This window comes from Narcine bancroftii, chromosome 9, assembly GCF_036971445.1.
Source record: "Narcine bancroftii isolate sNarBan1 chromosome 9, sNarBan1.hap1, whole genome shotgun sequence".
Classification (NCBI taxonomy): Eukaryota; Metazoa; Chordata; class Chondrichthyes; order Torpediniformes; family Narcinidae; genus Narcine; species Narcine bancroftii.
In genome coordinates, this window is record NC_091477.1 from 106,089,946 (window position 1) to 106,110,275 (window position 20,330).

General features: G+C 41.0%; 1 long non-coding RNA gene across 1 annotated transcript in view; it reads left to right on the plus strand.

Moving 5' to 3' along the window:
- Window positions 1-20,330, plus strand: part of LOC138743055 (uncharacterized) — a 40,637-nt gene that overhangs the window by 19,140 nt on the left and 1,167 nt on the right. The window contains exon 2 of the long non-coding RNA XR_011344624.1: window positions 19,472-19,636. This is a non-coding gene — a long non-coding RNA (uncharacterized lncRNA). The remainder of the gene's footprint in view (window positions 1-19,471; window positions 19,637-20,330) is intronic.

Sequence of the window (20,330 nt, forward strand, 5' to 3'; positions counted from 1 at the left end):
TTTTAAGCAAATGAAAAGGGATCTGGAAAGCGGAGATAGTGGAAGTTGTTTTCTGGCAAGGAAACAAAAAAAAGGTGACTCAACCGTGGATAACAAGGGAAATTAGAGACAGCATTGGGTCCAAAGAGAGAGCATATCAATTGGCCAAAAAAAGTACCACAACCGAAGACTGGGAGCAGTTCAAGATGCAGCAAAGGAGGACAAAGGGATTAATCAAGAGGGTCAAAAATAAATTACGAAAGTAAGCTTGCGGCAAATATAAAAACCGACTGCAAAAGCTTTTATAAATATGTCAAGAGGAAAAGATTGGTGAAATCCAGAGTAGGTCCTTTGCTGTCGGAATCAGGGGAATATATAATGGGGAATAAGGAAATGGCAGACCAATTAAATTCTTACTTTAGTTCTGTTTTTACAAGAGAGGATACAAATAACCTCCCAAGGATGTTGGGAAACATAGAGACTAATGCAAGGGAGGAACTGAAAGAAATCAGTATCTCTAAGGATATGGTCTTGGGGAAATTGATGGGATTGAAGGCAGATAAATCCCAATGGCCTGATAATCTACATCCTAGGGTACTTAAGGAAGTGGCCATTCAGATAGCAGATGCTTTAAGAATTATTTTCCAGAACTCGATAGACTCAGGATCAGTACCCATGGATTGGAGGGTAGCTAATGTTACCCCACTATTTAAAAAGGGGGGTAGAGAAAAAGTGGGGAATTATAGGCTGGTGAGCCTTACATCAGTAGTGGGCAAAATGATGGAATCCAATATTAAGGATGTAATAGCGGAACATATGACTAGCAGAGAAGGGATCAGACAGAGTCAACATGGATTTACAAAAGGTAAATCGTGCTTGACAAATCTATTGGAATTCTTTGAGATGGTGACAGGTAAAATAGATGGGGGAGAGCCAGTGGATGTGGTGTACCTGGATTTCCAAAAGGCCTTCGATAAGGTCCCGCATAAACGACTGGCTTCCAAAATCAAGGCTCATGGGATTGGGGGAAAAGTATTGATGTGGATTGAGAACTGGCTGGCAGGTAGAACACAGAGAGTTGGGATAAATGGCTCATTTTCTGAGTGGCAGGCAGTGACCAGTGGGGTGCCACAGGGATCTGTACTGGGACCCCAGCTGTTCACAATTTTCATTAATGATCTGGATGAGGGGGTTGGATGTAATATCTCCAAATTTGCAGATGACACTAAGCTAGGAGGGGTTGTGTGCACGGAAGAGGGGGTCAGGAAGCTCCAGTGTGATTTGGATAAATTGAGGGACTGGGCAGATACATGGCAAATGCACTACAATGTGGATAAATGTGAGGTTATCCACTTTGGTAATACAAACTGGAGGGCAGATTACTATTTGAATGGCAATAGATTAAGAGATGGGAAAGTGCAGAGAGACCTAGGGGTACTTGTACATCAGTCTCTGAAGGCGAGCATGCAGGTACAGCAGGCGGTTAAAAAGGCAAATGGTATGTTGGCCTTCATATCAAGAGGGTTTGAGTATAGGAACAAGGATACCTTACTGCAGCTGTACAGGGCCTTGGTGAGACCCCACCTGGAGTATTGTGTGCAGTTTTGGTCACCTTATCTAAGGAAGGATGTTCTTGCAATGGAGGGAGTGCAGAGGCGATTCACCAGGCTGATACCTGGAATGGCAGGAATGACTTATGAGGAAAGATTGCGCAAATTGGGATTGTAATCGCTGGAGTTTAGAAGATTGAGAGGGGATCTCATAGAGACCTATAAAATTCTGGCAAGACTGGACAGAGTGGATGCAGATGGGATGTTTCCAATGATGGGAAAATCCAGAACCCGGGGCCATGGTTTGAGGGTAATAGGCAAACCATTTAGGACCGAGATGAGGAGGAATTTCTTTACCCAGAGGGTGGTGAATCTGTGGAATTCATTGCCACAGAGGGCAGTAGAGGCAGGTTCATTAAATATATTTAAGAGGGAATTAGATCTATTTCTTCAGTATAAGGGTATTAAAGGTTACGGAGAGAAGGCGGGGACGGGGTACTGAACTTTAAGATCAGCCATGATCTCGTTGAATGGCGGAGCAGGCTGCTCCTATCTTCTATGTTTCTATGCTTCTATGTTCAGTTAGTGGAAGGTTTTTAAAGGCAAATTTTTGAGAGTAAAATGTTTATATGTTCCTATCTGTATTAAAGGCAAAGTTAACAGGCACAGGGAACCTTGGTTTTCAAGGGATATTGGGATATGGTTAAAAAGAATAGAGAGGTATACAGCAGGTATAGGCAACAAGGAGCAAATGAGGTACTTGAGAAGTGTAAAAAATGCAAAAAATACTTAAGGAAACCAGGAAGGCAAAAATAAAACATGATGTTGCTTTGGCAGACAATGTGAAGGAAAATCCTAAGGATCTCTACGGGTATATTGAAATCAAAAGGATAGTAAGGGACAAAATTGGTCCCACTAAAGATCAGAATGTTTGGTCATGTACTGTATGGAGCCAGAAGAGATGGGAAACATATTAAATTGTTTTTTTGCATCTATATTTACTCAGGAAACTGTCACAGAGTCTAGGAAAGCAAATGAACAAGGAGTGAAGTCAAGGAACCTAAACTGATTAAAGAGGAGGAAGTGCTTGCAGTCTTAAAGTAAACAAGGGTGGACAATTCCCTAGGGCCAGACAAGATTTTCCCTTAGACCTTGAGGGAAGCTAGTGCAGAAATTGCAGGGGCTCTGGCAGAAGTATTCAAAATACCATTAGCCATAGATGAGGTGAGGTGAGGATCGGAGGGTAGCTTACATTGTTTTGTTCTTTAAAAGAGGCTCCAAAAGTAAGAGGACTTCAGAAACTGAGTTAAAAGGTTAAAAAGGTTAGGACTTTATTCCTGGAGTATAGAAGAATGAGGGGAGATTTGATGCAGATATGCAAAACTACTATGAAGGGTATAGATAGAGTAAATGGAAGTAGGCATTTCCATTGAGGTTAGGTGAGATACAAAGCAGATGACCTGGGTTAACGTTGAAAGGGGAAAAGTTTAGGGGGAACATTAGGGGGAACTTCTTCACACAGAGAGTGATGGGAGTGCAGAATGAGCTGCCAGCTGAAGTGGTGAATACAGGTCCAATTTTAACATTTAAGAAGAATTTGGACAGGTACATGCATGGAAGGGGTATGGAGGCCTATGAATGGTGCATGTCAGTGAGATTAGGCAGAATAATAGTTCAGCACAGACTAGAAGGGCTGAAGGGCCTGTTTTCTGTTCAGTAGTGTTCTCTGATTCTATGGCTCTAAGCATATTTCCATAGAATTTGATTAGCATGTGTAAGGGAGGAGGTCCACTTCCTGTTTTGACACTTGTATTCCGTCAAAGCACTAGTTGAGTTCTGCATAGTTCCTCCTGTTCGATCAGGATGTCCTAACTCTTTGGTATCGTTGCTTCCAACGTCCAAGGTCACTACCACAGACTGATTTAAAAGTCAAATCTACTTGGGCCAAGAGAGGATCGTGATAAACATCCCCACAATGATGGATCAGTTTCTGGGGGCAGAATAATAGCTTGGGATGGACTAGATGGCTAAAGGGTTGTGTTTCCGTGCCATAGTATTCTATGTTTTTTTTTCAAAATACATTTATTGAGCATCAAAAACAATTTCATACACATTATACAGATGCACATTGTGCTCCTATTTTTTTTAAAATAGAAAAACCAACACACATATACACAACTGTCCTCATCCACCCTCAGATTCACACCAGCACCCCCCACTCGCTCACCACCTTGGCATCTTTGTTGACAGAATTAGTGTCATATTACTAATTGTATTGGTACAACCATTTGACAGACTTTTACTCCAAAAGCACTCATAATTTAGAAAAATAACACATGAAGGGATGCCATTTATGGACACATTTTCCAGTTGACTCTCTTAACGTGTATTTGATTTTCTCCAGTTTAATAAAGAAACTGATAACGTTAATCCATTGTGCAATGGAAGGAACCCTATCAGACTTCCAGTGTAACAAGATGAGACACTTGGCTAATAGGGATGTCAATGCTATTGTGCCTTTCTGCAAGGAATATAGAGAGTTGTCAGAAATTGCAAATATTCCAGTCAATGGGCAGGGTTGTAAATTGACTTTAAATATTTCAGATAGTGTTCTTAAGACTCCCACTCCAGAATCTTTGTATTTTTGGGGCACCGTTAAAAAAAATGGGACTTACTAGGTGGCAAGGGAAGCCATTACACCAGTTGCATTTGTTCTCTATTTTGGAATAAATTGCTGACGGTCTGGATTTAGAAAAGTGAAGCCTGTGCAGCACCTTGAACTGAATAAGTCCCAAGCGAGCACAGGAGGTGGTAGAGCAAATTCTAACAATAGCATTTTTCTCACAGTTTCTTCTCGATTTCCATTTCCAATTCTTGCTACCATTCTGTCTTTATCTTGAAAAGTGAATGACTTTTAATTGATAGAATTATAAATTTTTGAAATTGTTCGTCTCACTCCTGGATTAGCTGATCCTAGATTTTCCTAGGGTTGTTTGGCAGGGAATTGAGGGAAGTTTGGGAAAGATTTTGAAATAAATATCGAATCTGAAAGTAATGAAGTAAGTGTGATGCTGGTAAGCCATGTGTGTGTGACAGAGAGTTGAAGCTGCTAAATACTCCTCTGTAGAAAGATCTTGAAGACATTTGAATCATTAAACAGCGCCTCTGGTAAGCACTGAAATCACACCCTTCCCCTGTTAAAAATTCACAAACAAAATTGCCATTTGGGCGATTTCTACACACAATTGGGTTAACATTTGAGATCAGCCTGGGAAAATCCCGGACATTGGGGTGCCACAGGAGCGGGGACGTTGGACTGCTGGCAGGAGCGGGGATTTTCACAAGAAAGCAAAATATGACCGTGTCATTAAAGAATGTAAGAATATCGTCCATTCCTCGAAATTCTTTATCAGACGGAGATCGTTTGTTGGGCTCAGGACCTGGGAGTTCAATATTGGGCGGGTGAGGTAAGGACAGTGTCCCTACCCTGCCCTTCGAGTTGTCCCCTAGGATATGGCCCCCCCTGGCTGCCATACCCTAGATGTGCCTATACATTTAGTTTGCCATATATTAAAAAAAAGGATCAGTGGCTAAAGGTGAAAATAAATGATTGTTTTTTAAGTGACCCTGAACTGATGGCACTGCCCTCATCTAATCTGGTACCATTTTTACCAATATTGAGCACAACTGGGTTGTTGGTGTGGTTAGAGGGTTTTGTGGACAATGAAGAATATACTATGACAGCTAAAGACGACGATATACAAAACGACTCTTCCAGTTTATCCAGGAGAGCTTAGGTGAATCCACCCAGTTATTGAGCTTATGCATATGTGCTGCCTAGTAATAAAATTGGAAATTGGAAAAAGCAAGTCCTTCGTTAACTTTACAGTTTTGCAATAATGCTTTTTGAACTCTTGGAGCTTTCCCATTCAAAACCTATAAGGAAATTATTTTATTCAGTGAGGCAAAACATTTTTTTTGATAGAAATAACGGAATAATTTGAAATAAATCTTGGAAATATATTAATTTTGACTATATTTACTCTGCCCATTTGTGATAGGGGAAAATTGCTTCAACTCTGAAAATCTGATTTCACCTGGTCAATAAGAGAAGTAAACTGAAAAGGCAGGTCTGATTGGTTAAGTCGCAGAGCAGCTCCATTGATGGGATAACAATTGCTCTTTTGAAGGTTCAATTTATAACCTGAAAAAGAGCCAAACTCCTCCAAAATTGATGGAATGAAGGAAGTGCTTCTCTGTGGTCTGTTACAAACAGCAGGAAGCACACTTGTACCTTCACTCATACAGTGAAATTCTCTTTTCCAGTCCATTTTGGACAATGCCTTTAAAGGTAGAGGAAGACTATAACGTGATTGATAATAGTTTGATTACGATGGCTAAAATAAGAAGAGATAGGGAATATCCTTGTCGGTTACTGTGTTCCAATGCAAAATTTTGCAAAAAGATACTTCCACTCCACCCTATCAAAGACCTTTTCAGCATCTATTGTAATTACAACTTCTGGAGATTTTGTCAAGTGTATAAAGTAAATAATGTTGAAGAATGTACAGATGTTAAACAACAAGTGACACTGTTTTATGAAACTGTTCTGCTCTTTGGATATGATCTTTGGTAACACACCTTCAAGTTGAGATGCTATGACCTTGGCTATAAGAGCCACATTGCGTGGGATCCTTGTCTTTCTTCAGGAGGAAAATTATTGATGCATGGATTAAAGTAGTTGGTAAAACACCTCACTTCATTAAACATTGATGGAGCTAATTTATCATTAAACATTTTTATAAAACTCATTGGAAATCCATCAGTGCCTGGAGCTTTATGGGACTGCATTGCTTTAATCAATAGTGTAATCTCATCCAAAGTGAGTAAGATGTCTAGTTCTTTAACCAGGTTGGTGCCAATGACCAGAGTTGTAAGATTGTTAAGAAATGAGTTCATTTTGGTGTCATCAGAAGCATATTCGGATTTGTAGAGTGATAAGCAGAAAGATTTAAAGGCAACATTAATATCCGTGGGTCAGATGTTACATTATTGGAGGAGTCTCTAATTTGGGGTATCAATCGATGCAATCTGACATTTTGAATTGGTGACCCAATAGGTGGCTTGCCATTTCCTCATGTTAGTAATATGACTCACGAGTTTGCATTAATAACTGCTCTGCCTGTGTTGTTGATACAAGATAAAATTCCACTTGCAAATCAAATCTTTGTTTGTATAATGCTGAGGATGGACAAACTGCATAGCATTGATCCTGACAGTGTGTTTCTTATTTAATGAAGCTGAGTATGAAATTATTTGACACCTCAAATAAAAATTAAGTGACTCCTAAAGTACGAAAAAGGAGTTGGCTCATTTTTATTACGAGAAAGAAAATCACTGATAGAGCTTGATATATGTTCATAAATTTTTTTTGTCTGCCAGAAGAAGAGAATTAAGTTTTTATCATGGTGGGTTAATGGGATGATTAGGTAGTTGAAGGTCTAATAACAAAGGTGCATGATCAGAGATCAAAATACTGGAATAATCCGAGAAAACTATCCATGGATTGAGATAGTCATCCAAACAAAATTCTATCCTAGAGTATGAATTGTGAACTTTGGAAAGGAATAAACAATTTTTAGTTGAAGAATTGCAAAATTTCCAAGGGTCAATCAGCCCATTATGTAACATCAAATCAGAAAACGATCTGGCCATGGTAAAATGGGAAGTGCTGTAGGGATTAGATCAGTCTAGATGCGGATCCATAATGCACTTTAAATCCCTCCCAAAATTACCATGTGGATATCTAACAAGGGAAGCCTACATAAAAGCTGTTTGGCAAATGAGAAATCATTGAGGTTGGGTGTATAAACATTGACTAGTAGCACCTATTTCTACAAAAACTTACCTGCCATTGTGATATATCTACCATTTCTGACTGGTATCACATTAGATAGTACAAATTGGATATTTTTATTTATTAAGATAGCTACCCCTAGTGATTTAGAATTGAAATTGGAATGAAAAACCAGACTTACCCATGGATCTCGGAGCCTTGTGGTCTTTATTGTGAAGGTGAATCTCCTGCAAAAATACAATATCAGGTTTTAACTGGTTCAGATGTGAGAAAACCTTTGATCTTTTGATAGGACTTCCTATTTTTCTGATATTCCGACTGAGAAATTTGACAGATGCCTTCCCGCTGGGAGTGCTTGCATTCATTGATTTATACATTTAGATTTTATGGGCCTTAGCATCCTAATTGAGTATAAACACCAAGGTGTTTCCACCCCCCCCTCAAACTTCCCCCTCAACATAAACAAACAAAAGTGGATACACGCCCACATACTTACTACACTTGTTCCCATATTAAGACTAAGGTGGGAGGAACAACACTTTACATCCACATAGTCCAAGTGTTCTTGTCTCTAAATGTCAAGGACTCGGAGAGTGAGCTTCAATAGAAAAGAGCATAGCTATCCCTCCTCTGAATATTGAACTGGATTCACAGGCACATTGCAAGGCACTTTGGTTGGCTCTACGCCAATGAGTCCATAGGTCCATGTATATATTTAACGGTACCATTGCCAAATTATGTAAGTATTGGAATTCTGCTTAACAACCTTAATGTTTGTTAATTGCAGATTACTATAAGAACGTGCAACAAGTGGCAGCGCCCCACTGCACCTGCGCTTTAATCAGTTGTTTTTCAACACCTTGACATATACTCTCACTTCTTCAGCTGAGAGGAAATCCTTCACCTCATCACTGAAAGTGATCCCTAGTTAGGCTGGGTAGATTAACCCATATCGGACCCCCTCCAGGGTAAGCAGTTTCCTGTCCGATGTTGTTGAAAGCCGCCCGGGCATGGGTCATTTTCACAGTAAGATCAGGGAAACTGAGATAGTCATCCCATCCTGAAATCACCAAAATCAGAGGAGCTTGAATGCACCAAGATCAGAGGAGCTTGCCAGATATTTCAATGCAATCATGTTATAAACTTTTTCATTTTAATTCTGAAAACAGAATTGGCTTGTGCTTGAAAATAATTGGTACTGTTTTAATAAGTTCTGCAGTAGGTAAATACCCCAATTTCTTTCATGCAACTAGGCTTTTGAAACTCTGTAAGGCTTAAAAGTGCAATGGCTCTATTAGCCTTCTATTCATCTCCAATTGAATTGCATTCCAAATAAGAATTAATGTCATTTTTAAACCTTCAAATTGTGACCAGCCCAGTTGCAGTTTTGTTTGAGCTATGGCAGTTTAATTGCAATAATGAATGTAACTGGTCATTCATGAATTCCAAAATAATGTTCAGGAGATTTGCAGAACCCAGTCCAGGTCAATTTTACTTATCACCTCAACAATAACTTTTAGTATAAAATGCAAAGAAGTCTGAGCCATGTGCTGTTCATTTGTTTATCCCCTCCTGACTGTCCAATGGGAACCAAAAGACATCAAGCACAAGAAAAACTGCACATCACAATGTATTACAGAACCTAAATTTGTGATTGGGAATTTACATAGAAACCAACATCCCCTTTCTGCTTGACTCTCCCATGCCATTATTAATACTAACACTCCATTGTTTTAATACCCAGTGTCTGCCTCCTGACTGGAAAAAATTGCACACAGCCACTTCTAATCATTGTCTAATAATGTGTGGATCTCAAAGCCAAACTCTAAATTATATATACAGTAGTCCACATCTGGACTGGTAAAATAAAGTGGTGTCATGTGTACTGCTTCATTCTCTTACAAGCTTTGCCGAGATGAATGTGGGGGTAATGCTTCTCCTGGTCAACAAGTCTGTAAACCAGTGATCACAGTCTTCAAAAAAGAGCAGATTATTTAGAATGGAGGAGGAGAAATATCTTCATTTTGGAGGTTTGTGAACCTATAGAATTCTTTATCCTGGAGAGCAGTGGAGGCTCAGTCATTGCATTTGTTCAAATTAGAGATTGATAAACTTCTGGATATAAAGTGTACCAAGTAATAAAGAGAGTTTTGGAAAATGGCCAAGGACAAATATTTGCCAATTGAATGGTGGAATAGATTCAAAGAGGCTCGCAGCTGTTACAGGATATGTTAGAATAATTATGGGTAAGATATGTCTTTAAAAGAGATAGATTGTGGGGATTTAGTTTAGATTATACTTCACAGAGTAACACTTCACAAAAGACATCTCATTTAAAATGCAAGAGCTTTGCTGAAGTGAGACATTGTGTCACAAGTTGGCTTTGTAGAGGCAATGAAACTGGTTTGGAAAGAACTTCACAAGGAATGGAATAAATGGAATAAAGTCCAGACTCAGATATACTGATAAGATCTTTCAAAAATTGGAGCTCTGGAAGAAATCACATGGTTTTTGCAAGGAGAGAGGGAGAATAAACAATCAAACAGGTGATTTCTCTTTGAGAGAGAGAGAGAGAAGTCAGTTCTACAGTAGCAGTTGAGACTGCAAAATGGCAAGCTGGCAAACTTGTAGAAAAACCCATTTTGAAGACGGTTTATGAGTTCTGAGTTCAGCCTGTTCAAAACCCTTGTGGTCCTTACAAGAGGAAATGGCTGGCTAGAGCGTTTCTCCTGCCCAGTATGACAGAGTGGAAACATTTGTGGTGAGTAGTTATATCTAGTTCCTTGCATCCTCTCCTTGTACTTCAGTTGGAAATCTGTTCTTCTTCATGCAGAAGTAGGTGAAGAGATTCAGTGGACTAATTAATTGGGGGTAAGGGTCTTGTCTTCCCATGCTAGTCAGCATTACCCATTCACTAGCTGAGGTCACAGAGCAGCAATTCAGAAATGGATCCGTTTGCTTCACTTACACTGGGGCATTGACGCCAAGTGAAAACAATATCTCAACTACCTACTAACTGAAGTTGTTTGGTTTATTATAGGTTGTAACTACTCTTAACAGTCATACCAGAGGTCTTTATTTATTTATTTATATAGACCCAGTACAGTAACAGAGCCTTCCGACCCCCGAGCACACGCTGTCCAAGTACACCCATGTGCCCAATTAACCTACTAACTCCATACGTCTTTGGGATATGCAAGGAAACCCATGCGTTCATGAGGAGAATGTACAAACTTCTTACTGACAGTGACAGATTGAAGCCCGGGTCACTGGCACTGTTGAAGTATTGGGCTAATGGCTAAACTAATTGTACCATCCATTTTATACAGTTGTTTCCAGAATTACTGGGGGCACTTCACCTCACATCATAATAAAACAGGCTCTTTTATGATTTGAGCATAAGTGAATTTCTATACTTTAGATCTAAAATCATCATTTGAATAGTATAAACCATCGACAAAACAAGAATCTGTACTGGCAATGACAACTTCACTGACTTCGTCAAACAATGGTTAATATCATGGATTGAGCATCACTAAGCTCTACCAGGTACTGACCTAACATTCCCTGTCGTCTGGATAGTGACTCTACTGCCCAGTACCTAGTTTTAGTGCAGGCAGGAGAAACAAGAGGAACTCTGTGGTGACCTGGAAGAAGAGGTTATGATTTGGAAAACCCATGATGGCGCAAATTTCAAGATACAATTATCTTCAGTGGATTGTAGATGAACAATAAAGGGATAATAAGCATGAACTTGATCAAACTTTTCCCTGGTTACTGCACCTCACCTGGCCCTCTGTTGGTTCATTTCTGTACCTAAGATTATGCATCAATTTTTTTTCACACAAATAAACGGAAGCATGCAAAAGAATTAATTGGAATTTTCTAGGTTGCCAGACTTAATACATGGCAGAATGCATAATTTGTGAGCTGTGTATGAAGATTGGATTAAGGATCTGATGGAACATATCAATATTGGCTCTACAAGGAATGACAGCAGTGAGTGAGACTAGTGGTATGGTTGGTAGGATTTGGTTTTTGAAGATGTCTGCATCTGTTCTTCAATCATGACTGATGTTTTGAATGTTCTAAATCTCCTGAACTCTCTGGCCCAGGGAGTCGAGGAGGAAAGCTCATTAGAAAGGAGCACAAATGTCTGGAAACGTTGCTTGTAGTAAAACTCGACAATACTGGAGGAACTCAGCAGGTCTCGTAGTGTCCATAGTAGATAAAGATAAATAGCCAATGTTTCGGGCCTGAGCCCTTCTTCAGGGTAAGAGTTGAAAGCAGGCAGGCAGCCACCTGAATAAAAAGGCTGAGGGAGAAAGGGAAAAAAAAAGGTGGGGGGGGGAGGGGGGAAGCACAGGACAACAGACAAAAGGTAATGATTGGAAATCTATAAGAGGACAAGAGAGGAAAGATGTGAATTGATCGGGGAGAGGGTGTTGTTCCTCCATTTTGTGGGTAGCCTCAGTATGGCACTGCATGAAATCATGGACAGACATGTTGGCATGTGAATGGGTTGGGGGATTGAATTGGGGTGCTACTGTGAGATCCCCGTTATTGGAGAGGACAGAGTAAGGATGCTCAACAAAGTCCAGACTCTCTGATGTGGAGGAACTATAATGGGAGCACTGGATGCAGTAGATGACCCTTAACCCTGTATGTACTGAATCCAGTGGTCCTATTATAGAACAATACCTCATCTTCCATCTGAGAACCCTCCAACAAGATGGCAGAAACATGAACTTCTCCGGTTTCTGTTAGCCACACCACCTCCCTGTCCCTATCCTGATTTCTCCCTAGAGTCCTCCTCTCTTGCCTTCCTTTTCCCTCGCTCTGCTTTCACAGATTAAGTGGATGAATTCTCCTGAGGCATTGAGAAAGTGAATCATTACCAAAGTCAAAATCTTGTAAATAGTTCACTCCAATTATAACAGTTGAATTTCCTATCATTCAACTCACAATTAGTTCCTTTGCAAATTTCCTGTCGATCAACTCCAGTTGTATGTAATGCAACTTAGTCCAGTTTCACTAACCCACATTACAACTCCAATCACATGGGCAGTTGCCCAGTCATTTTTGCTTGAAACAATAAACACTAAAGCCTTGAACATATAGGTGCTGTCATTGGGAAATTTCCACTGTGCATCATGAGTTTCCATGTTGTGAGTTTACAACAAAGATATTTTATATTATGTGATATTTCACACTGAGTATCCATGTTCAAATGCAGATATAACTTCTACCTACGAGATGGGGAAGTGCAGAGAGATCTAGGGGTACTTGTACATCAGTCTCTGAAGGCGAGCATGCAGGTACAGCAGGCGGTTAAAAAGGCAAATGGTATGTTGGCTTTCAAATCAAGAGAGTTTGAGTCTAGGAACAAGGATACCTTATTGCAGCTGTACAGGGCCTTGGTGAGACCCCACCTGGAGTATTGTGTGCAGTTTTGGTCACCTTATCTAAGGAAGGATGTTCTTGCAATGGAGGGAGTGCAGAGGCGATTCACCAGGCTGATACCTGGAATGGCAGGAATGACTTATGAGGAAAGATTGCGCAAATTGGGATTGTACTCGCTGGAGTTTAGAAGATTGAGAGGGGATCTCATAGAGACCTATAAAATTCTGGCAGGACTGGACAGAGTGGATGCAGATGGGATGTTTCCAATGATGGGAAAATCCAGAACCCGGGGCCATGGTTTGAGGATAATTGGCAAACCATTTAGGACCGAGATGAGGAGGAATTTCTATACCCAGAGGGTGGTGAATCTGTGGAATTCATTGCCACAGAGGGCAGTAGAGGCAGGTTCATTAAATATATTTAAGAGGGAATTAGATCTATTTCTTCAGTATAAGGGTATGAAAGGTGACGGAGAGAAGGCGGGGACGGGGTACTGAACTTTAAGATCAGCCATGATCTCGTTGAATGGCGGAGCAGGCTCGAAGGGTCGAATGACCTACTCCTGCTCCTATCTTCTATGTTTCTGTGTTTACTATCCCCAATACAACTTCAATTATTAGAGACAACAAGCACAACAGTAGCACAGAGTTCCACTCTTACAGGAACAAATGACACTTCTACATCTACAACTGATGTCAAATCCACAACAACTATTTTTTGAGTAGTAAATACTCTGTCAATGAATCATAGAATCTCACACTCTGTTAAGAAATAAGACAGGTACACTTGACTGAAACAAAATTAGTAAGTGGAGGAAGAAGGTGGTGAGAAATTAATTCAATGTCTCTTGTATTGACACTTCTCTTCTCTTTGGCTTGGCTTCGCGGACGAAGATTTATGGAGGGGGTAAAAAGTCCACGTCAGCTGCAGGCTCGTTTGTGGCTGACAAGTCCGATGCGGGACAGGCAGACACGACTGCAGCAGTTGCAAGGGAAAATTGGTTGGTTGGGGTTGGGTGTTGGGTCTTTCCTCCTTTGCCTTTTGTCAGTGAGGTGGGCTCTGCGGTCTTCTTCAAAGGAGGTTGCTGCCCGCCAAACTGTGAGGCGCCAAGATGCACGGTTTGAGGCGTTATCAGCCCACTGGCGGTGGTCAATGTGGCAGGCACCAAGAGATTTCTTTAGGCAGTCCTTGTACCTTTTCTTTGGTGCACCTCTGTCACGGTGGCCAGTGGAGAGCTCGCCATATAACACGATCTTGGGAAGGCGATGGTCCTCCATTCTGGAGACGTGACCCATCCAGCGCAGCTGGATCTTCAGCAGCGTGGACTCGATGCTGTCGACCTCTGCCATCTCGAGTACTTCGACGTTAGGGGTGTAAGCGCTCCAATGGATGTTGAGGATGGAGCGGAGACAACGCTGATGGAAGCGTTCTAGGAGCCGTAGGTGATGCCGGTAGAGGACCCATGATTCGGAGCCGAACAGGAGTGTGGGTATGAGAACGGCTCTGTATATGCTTATCTTTGTGAGGTTTTTCAGTTGGTTGTTTTTCCAGACTCTTTTGTGTAGTCTTCCAAAGACACTCCAAAGGCGAGTCTGTTGTCTATCTCATTGTCGATCCTTGCATCTGATGAAATGGTGCAGCCGAGATAGGTAAACTGGTTGACCGTTTTGAGTTTTGTGTGCCCGATGGAGATGTGGGGGTGCTGGTAGTCATGGTGGGGAGCTGGCTGATGGAGGACCTCAGTTTTCTTCAGGCTGACTTCCAAGCCAAATATTTTGGCAGTTTCCTCAAAACAGGATGTCAAGCGCTGAAGAGCTGGCTCTGAATGGGCAACTAAAGCGGCATCACTTACACAAAAGAAAAAAGACAAATTGAATTTCAGGTTTGATTCTGACTGTGAATTATCTTGAAAATCAATTGCTTGCAAATGATCCATTCTTGCTCCTATTTATTTTTCAATCATTTTTGTCACAACTATTCCATTTGCAAACTTTCCTATTGATCTTCTGTAACAAATAATGCAAATTGTAATGTTTCACTTCTGACATTTTCAACTTCAACTACTCCCACTATGACCTCAGCTGATACAAGCACACTTGCTTATCTCCTAAATGTACAAAGATGTCCAATAATTTCTTTACGGAATCTAATATTAGCTAGACACTTGAGTATGCATTAAATGTAGTGAGTGAAAAAGGGAGAAAAAAATCATTTCATGCAATATCAATGTTGAGTATTGTAAGGTAAAACATCATGAGATGGGAATGTGTAAGGAGTTACCCTGTACAGGGCTGTAACAAGATGTGAATGCATCCTTGTACTTACAAGATAAGAGAGACATTGATGGATTGAGAGGCAGGAAGCTAGCAGGGAAAGGATAGCAACAGTTTTAGTCATTGGACAAGTAATGATATGATGATGTTCTAAGCATGTATCCAAGGGTATAAAAAATCACCATTTTGCTGATAACGGCAGAATGCATTCTCCGACTAACAATGTTAGTTGCAAGTGTTACAATCCGGTAATAAAGAACAAAGAACCCTGATTTCAACTCAGTCTGGTGTTTGTCTCACTCATTCATGAACAAAGCAGACCTAACAGTATCTGTGATGCCCTGTGGTAGCAGCAAGCAGACACAAAACACAAAAGACTGTTCTACAGGCTTTATTCTGCTATAAGTCTGTACACACCAGTTTCAGCTGTGGCGCCTCCCAAATGACTGGCTCAGGAGTGGCCGAGCTCAGGCTTATATTTGGGTCGGCTGATTGACAACCGGCCAGGTGGAGTCAGCCCCCAGATGGTCCTTCTGCAGGTACAGGGATCGTCCCCTGCAGTAGACTAGTGGTCGTATCACCACAGAAACCATGTTTCAATGTCACTACAACTATCTCTCCTTCAACAACTATATTTCGTGCTCCAACTTTTACAAACTTGACAGCACTCACACTGGAGACAGCAAACACAGCAACAACACAGAGCTCCTCGCCTCCACCAATAAGTGAAACTAACACATCTGCAACAACTGATTTCAGTTCCACAACAAGAATTTATAAGTATATAATGCTCTATATAAAAAGTCCAGGTACGACCTGTGGAAGACCGTCTCTGAAGCAAAGTGGCCATTTCAGAGGGAGCTAGAGACTGAGACAGATATTGCCAGCCACGGCAGGAAGTGCAGACATTACAGCCCACAAAGTGAGGGTGAACAACATAGATGGCTGTGATGCTTCATTGCCCAATGAGCTGAAATTCCTTTTATGCCCGCTTTGAAAAGGAGAACCCAACAGTGCCTACAAAAATCCCTGCAAAGGCTGAGGACCCTGTGATATCTATCTCTGAGGCTGACATCAGAACATCAATCAATATGGTGAACCCTCACAAGGCGCCAGACCCTGAAGTGTACCTGGCAGGGTACTGAAAATCTGCACCAACCAACTAGCCAGAGTGTTCATGGACATTTTCAACCTTTCATTACTGCAATCAGAGGTTCCCACAAGCTTCAAAAGGGCATCAATCATCCCGTTACCCAAGAAGAGCAGAATGAGCTGCCTCAATGCCTCTACTGTGATGAAATGCTTAGAGAGGTTGATCATGGCCAGTAAAGGTCTGGACCTACTGCAATTCACCTATCAACACAATCACTCAACAGCAGACGCAATATTGCTAGCTCTCCACTCAGCTATGGGCCACTAGCTCAAAAATTCATTCATACAGTTGGTCTTCAGCAACTGCAGCTCAGTCTTCAACACCATTATTCCCTTAGTGCTGGTCAAGAACTAGGGGCCTCTGCAACCCCCTCTGCAATTGGATCCTTGACTTCCTCATCAGTCAGTAGGAATTTGAAACAATGTCTCCTCCTTACTGATTATCAACACAGGCGCACCCGAAGACTGTGGGCTGAGCCCACTGCTCTTCTCATTATACACTTATGACTCTGTGGCCACGCACAATTCCAATTTGCCGTTAATACCACAGTTGTTGGCAGAATCATAAATGGCAAAGAGGAATGTACAGGAGGGAGATAGATCAGTTCATTTAATGGTGTCACACCAACAACCTTGTTAACAATGTTAGGAAGTCAGGGGAACACGACCCAGTTCTCATAGTAGAGAAGGTCAAGAACTTTAAATTCCTGAGAGTCAACTTCTTTGAGGATCTGTCCTGGGGCCTCCATGTTGATGGAATCACGAAGAAGGGCCACCAGCAGCTATACTTCATGAGGTTTTCGAGAAGATTTGGCATGTCACTGACGACTCTTGAAAACTTCTACAGGTGTACCATGGAGAGCATTCTGGGTGGTTGCATCACTGTCTATTATTGGGTGCAAATGCTCAGGACAAGAAAAAATTCCAAAGAGTTGTTAACTCGGCCTGCAACATCACGAGCATCAGACTTCACTACATCCAGCTCATCTACTAGAGGAAGTAGCCTTCAGAAAGCAGCATCTATCTTCAAGTTCCCCCACCACCCAGATCATGGCCTCTTCACTCTGCTACTATCGGGAAAAAAGCTACAGAAGCCTAAAGACGAACTCTCAGTGGCACAAGGACAGCTTTTTCCTAATTGCCTTCATATTCTTGAATAATCAATGAAACAAAGGCAGAGTCTTCCTTTTCGTGCACGATATGATGTTGTTGATATGAGGGGGATTTTATATAAATGTCGGTCGCTATGATGTCACTGCAAATCAAAACATTTGTGATTGTTCATAACAATAAAATTTGGATTATGATTGCGATGTTGGTGACCAGTAGATTATCAACGTCAGTAATTATATGAAGTAAAACAGATCAACTGGCTTGACTCTTATGAGCCACTGAGATTGTGAATGAGCAAAATAAAAAAATGGTAAATACCACACTCCGGTTTGAACTGTCCCATTTTCGATCATACTGAATGTCTCACAAAAATGTTCCTTGGAAAAAGACCTGACATTTACCTATGCAATTCTCAGGTAACTTCAGATGTATTTCCTACTCCAGTCTCAATGAATCATATGAGATCTACTATCCCAGGTGAACTTGTTTGAGTAACTCTTGTTTCAAGCACACAAAATTGATACATCTAAAGCTTTCATTAATGAAGGCGTTGACAACTTGGAACTTTCTGCTCTTTAATATCAGCATATTTGGAAGACTACACAAAAGAGTCTGGAAAAACAACCAACTGAAAGACCTCACAAAGATTAGCGTAAACAGAGCCGTTGTCATACCCACACTCCTGTTCGGCTCCGAATCATGGGTCCGCTACCGGCATCATCTACGGCTCCTAGAATGCTTCCACTCTCCGCTCCATCCTCAACATTAATTGGAGCGACTTCATCCCTAACATCGAAGTACTCGAGATGGCAGAGGCCAACAGCATCGAATCCACGCTGCTGAAGATCCAACTGGGCTGGGTAGGTCATGTCTCCAGAATGGACAACCATTGCCTTCCCAAGATCGTGTTATATGGCGAGCTCTCCACTGGCCACCGTGACAGAGGTGCACCAAAGAAGAGGTACAAGGTCTGCATAAAGAAATCTCTTGGTGCCTGCCACATTGACCACCGCCAGTGGGCTGATATCGCCTCAAACCGTGCATCTTGGCGCCTCACAGTTCGGCGGGCAGCAACCTCCTTTGAAGAAGACCGCAGAGCCCACCTCACTGACAAAAGACAAAGGAGGAAAAACCCAACACCCAACCCCAACCAACCAATTTTCCCCCGCAACCGCTGCAACCGTGCCTGCCTGTCCTGCATCAGACTTGTCAGCCACAAATGAGCCTGCAGCTGACGTGGACATTACCCCTCCATAAATCTTTGTCAGTGAAGCCAAGCCAAATAAAAGAAGAAACATGCTGTGAATTAATAACAAAGTCATTTCATTCAACATAATATTCAATGCTTAATAACAATGTTTAAAGCAGTGACAACATTTCCAGCTACGGAAAATCCCCCCCAACAACATCAACATCTATAACAACAATCGTTACAGAGTCATTGACCACACCAACCACACAGAGCTCCATTCCTCCAGGATCAACAGACACTCCTATACGACAACACATGGTCTCAGTTCCACAACAACAGGAATTTGTGAGTTGAAAATGATCTGTCTATAAAAAAATTCAATTGTTCCTCTGTTAAAAATTCAAATAACACAGAAAACATGTTTGCACCAAAATTAGTCAATGGAGGAAGATGGTCCTGAGAAAAGTGTTCTTTGTCTTTAGTATTGCCACCTTCACAATGAAAATGAAGGAACTTGATTGCATTTCAGATTAATTTCAGATCATGAAAAACTTTGAAAATCAATTGTGGCCATATGATCTACTCCTACTCCATCAGTTCTGTTTTCAATCATTTTTGCCACAACTAATTCATCAGCAAACCACGTAATTGATCTCCTCTTGTTGCAATTAATACTGATATAAATAGGTATTTTTCACTTCCATCAATTTAAATCACTCAGATTTAAAAGACACCCACTGTGAATATAGCTGACACAAGCACACTCATTTGGATCATCAAAATGTACAAATATTTGTGAAAGCATTTATAAATAGATCTGAATACCTCTGTAAAGAATATGGTGTTTCACAATCATTTCGATCATGTATCATTTACTCAATATATTGAGTTTATAAATGAGGAATATTCAATTCATTCAATAACAATATGCTGTGTCCATGTTTCAATTCAGCATCAACAAGCTCTCCTTCGCCAACTACATCCCCTGCTCCAACATCAACATCCATGTCACCATTCACTTCTGAGACCAACAGCTCAACAGCAACATCGCAGGGCTCGACAGCTCCAACAACAACTGAAAGTCCAACAACTGCTGTCAGTTCTACAACTGAAATTAGTAAGTACTAAACACATCATTCATTACTCACAGAGTACCCCTCTCAAATCAAAATAAAGTAACACAGATAAACTGGTTGGACTCTCATGAGTAATTGATACTTTCAACCATTATAAAAGTCAAAAATGGTTAAATATTCGATTGCAGTTGGCACTGCCCTTTCTCTGACAGAAATATCTCAACAAGTTCCTATGTATTTGTCCTGACAATTACTTCCAGTTCTATGCAATTTTCATGTAACTTCATATGTATTCCCTACTCAAGTCTCAATGACAAATACTAGATCTACAATCCCAGGTGAACCTGATTCAGTAACCCTTGTTTCAAACACCCAACTTTGATAACATCTAAAGCATTTATTAATGAAGGCCTTGTCAACTTGGAACATTCGGTATTTTGACATGAGGATACATGTTGTGAGTTAACAACAGTCATTTCATTCAACATAATATTCAATGCTGAATAACTATGTTTAAAACTGTGACAACCTCTCCTGCTACGACAATACTCCCCCCTACATCTTCAACATCTACAACAGCAATCTCTACGGAGTCATTGACCACACCAACCACACAGAGCTCCACTCCTCCAGGATCAACTGACACTCCTATATCAACAACACCTGACCTCAGTTCCACAACAAAAGGAATCTGTGAGTTGCAAATGTTTTGTCTATAAAAAAATTCAATTGTTC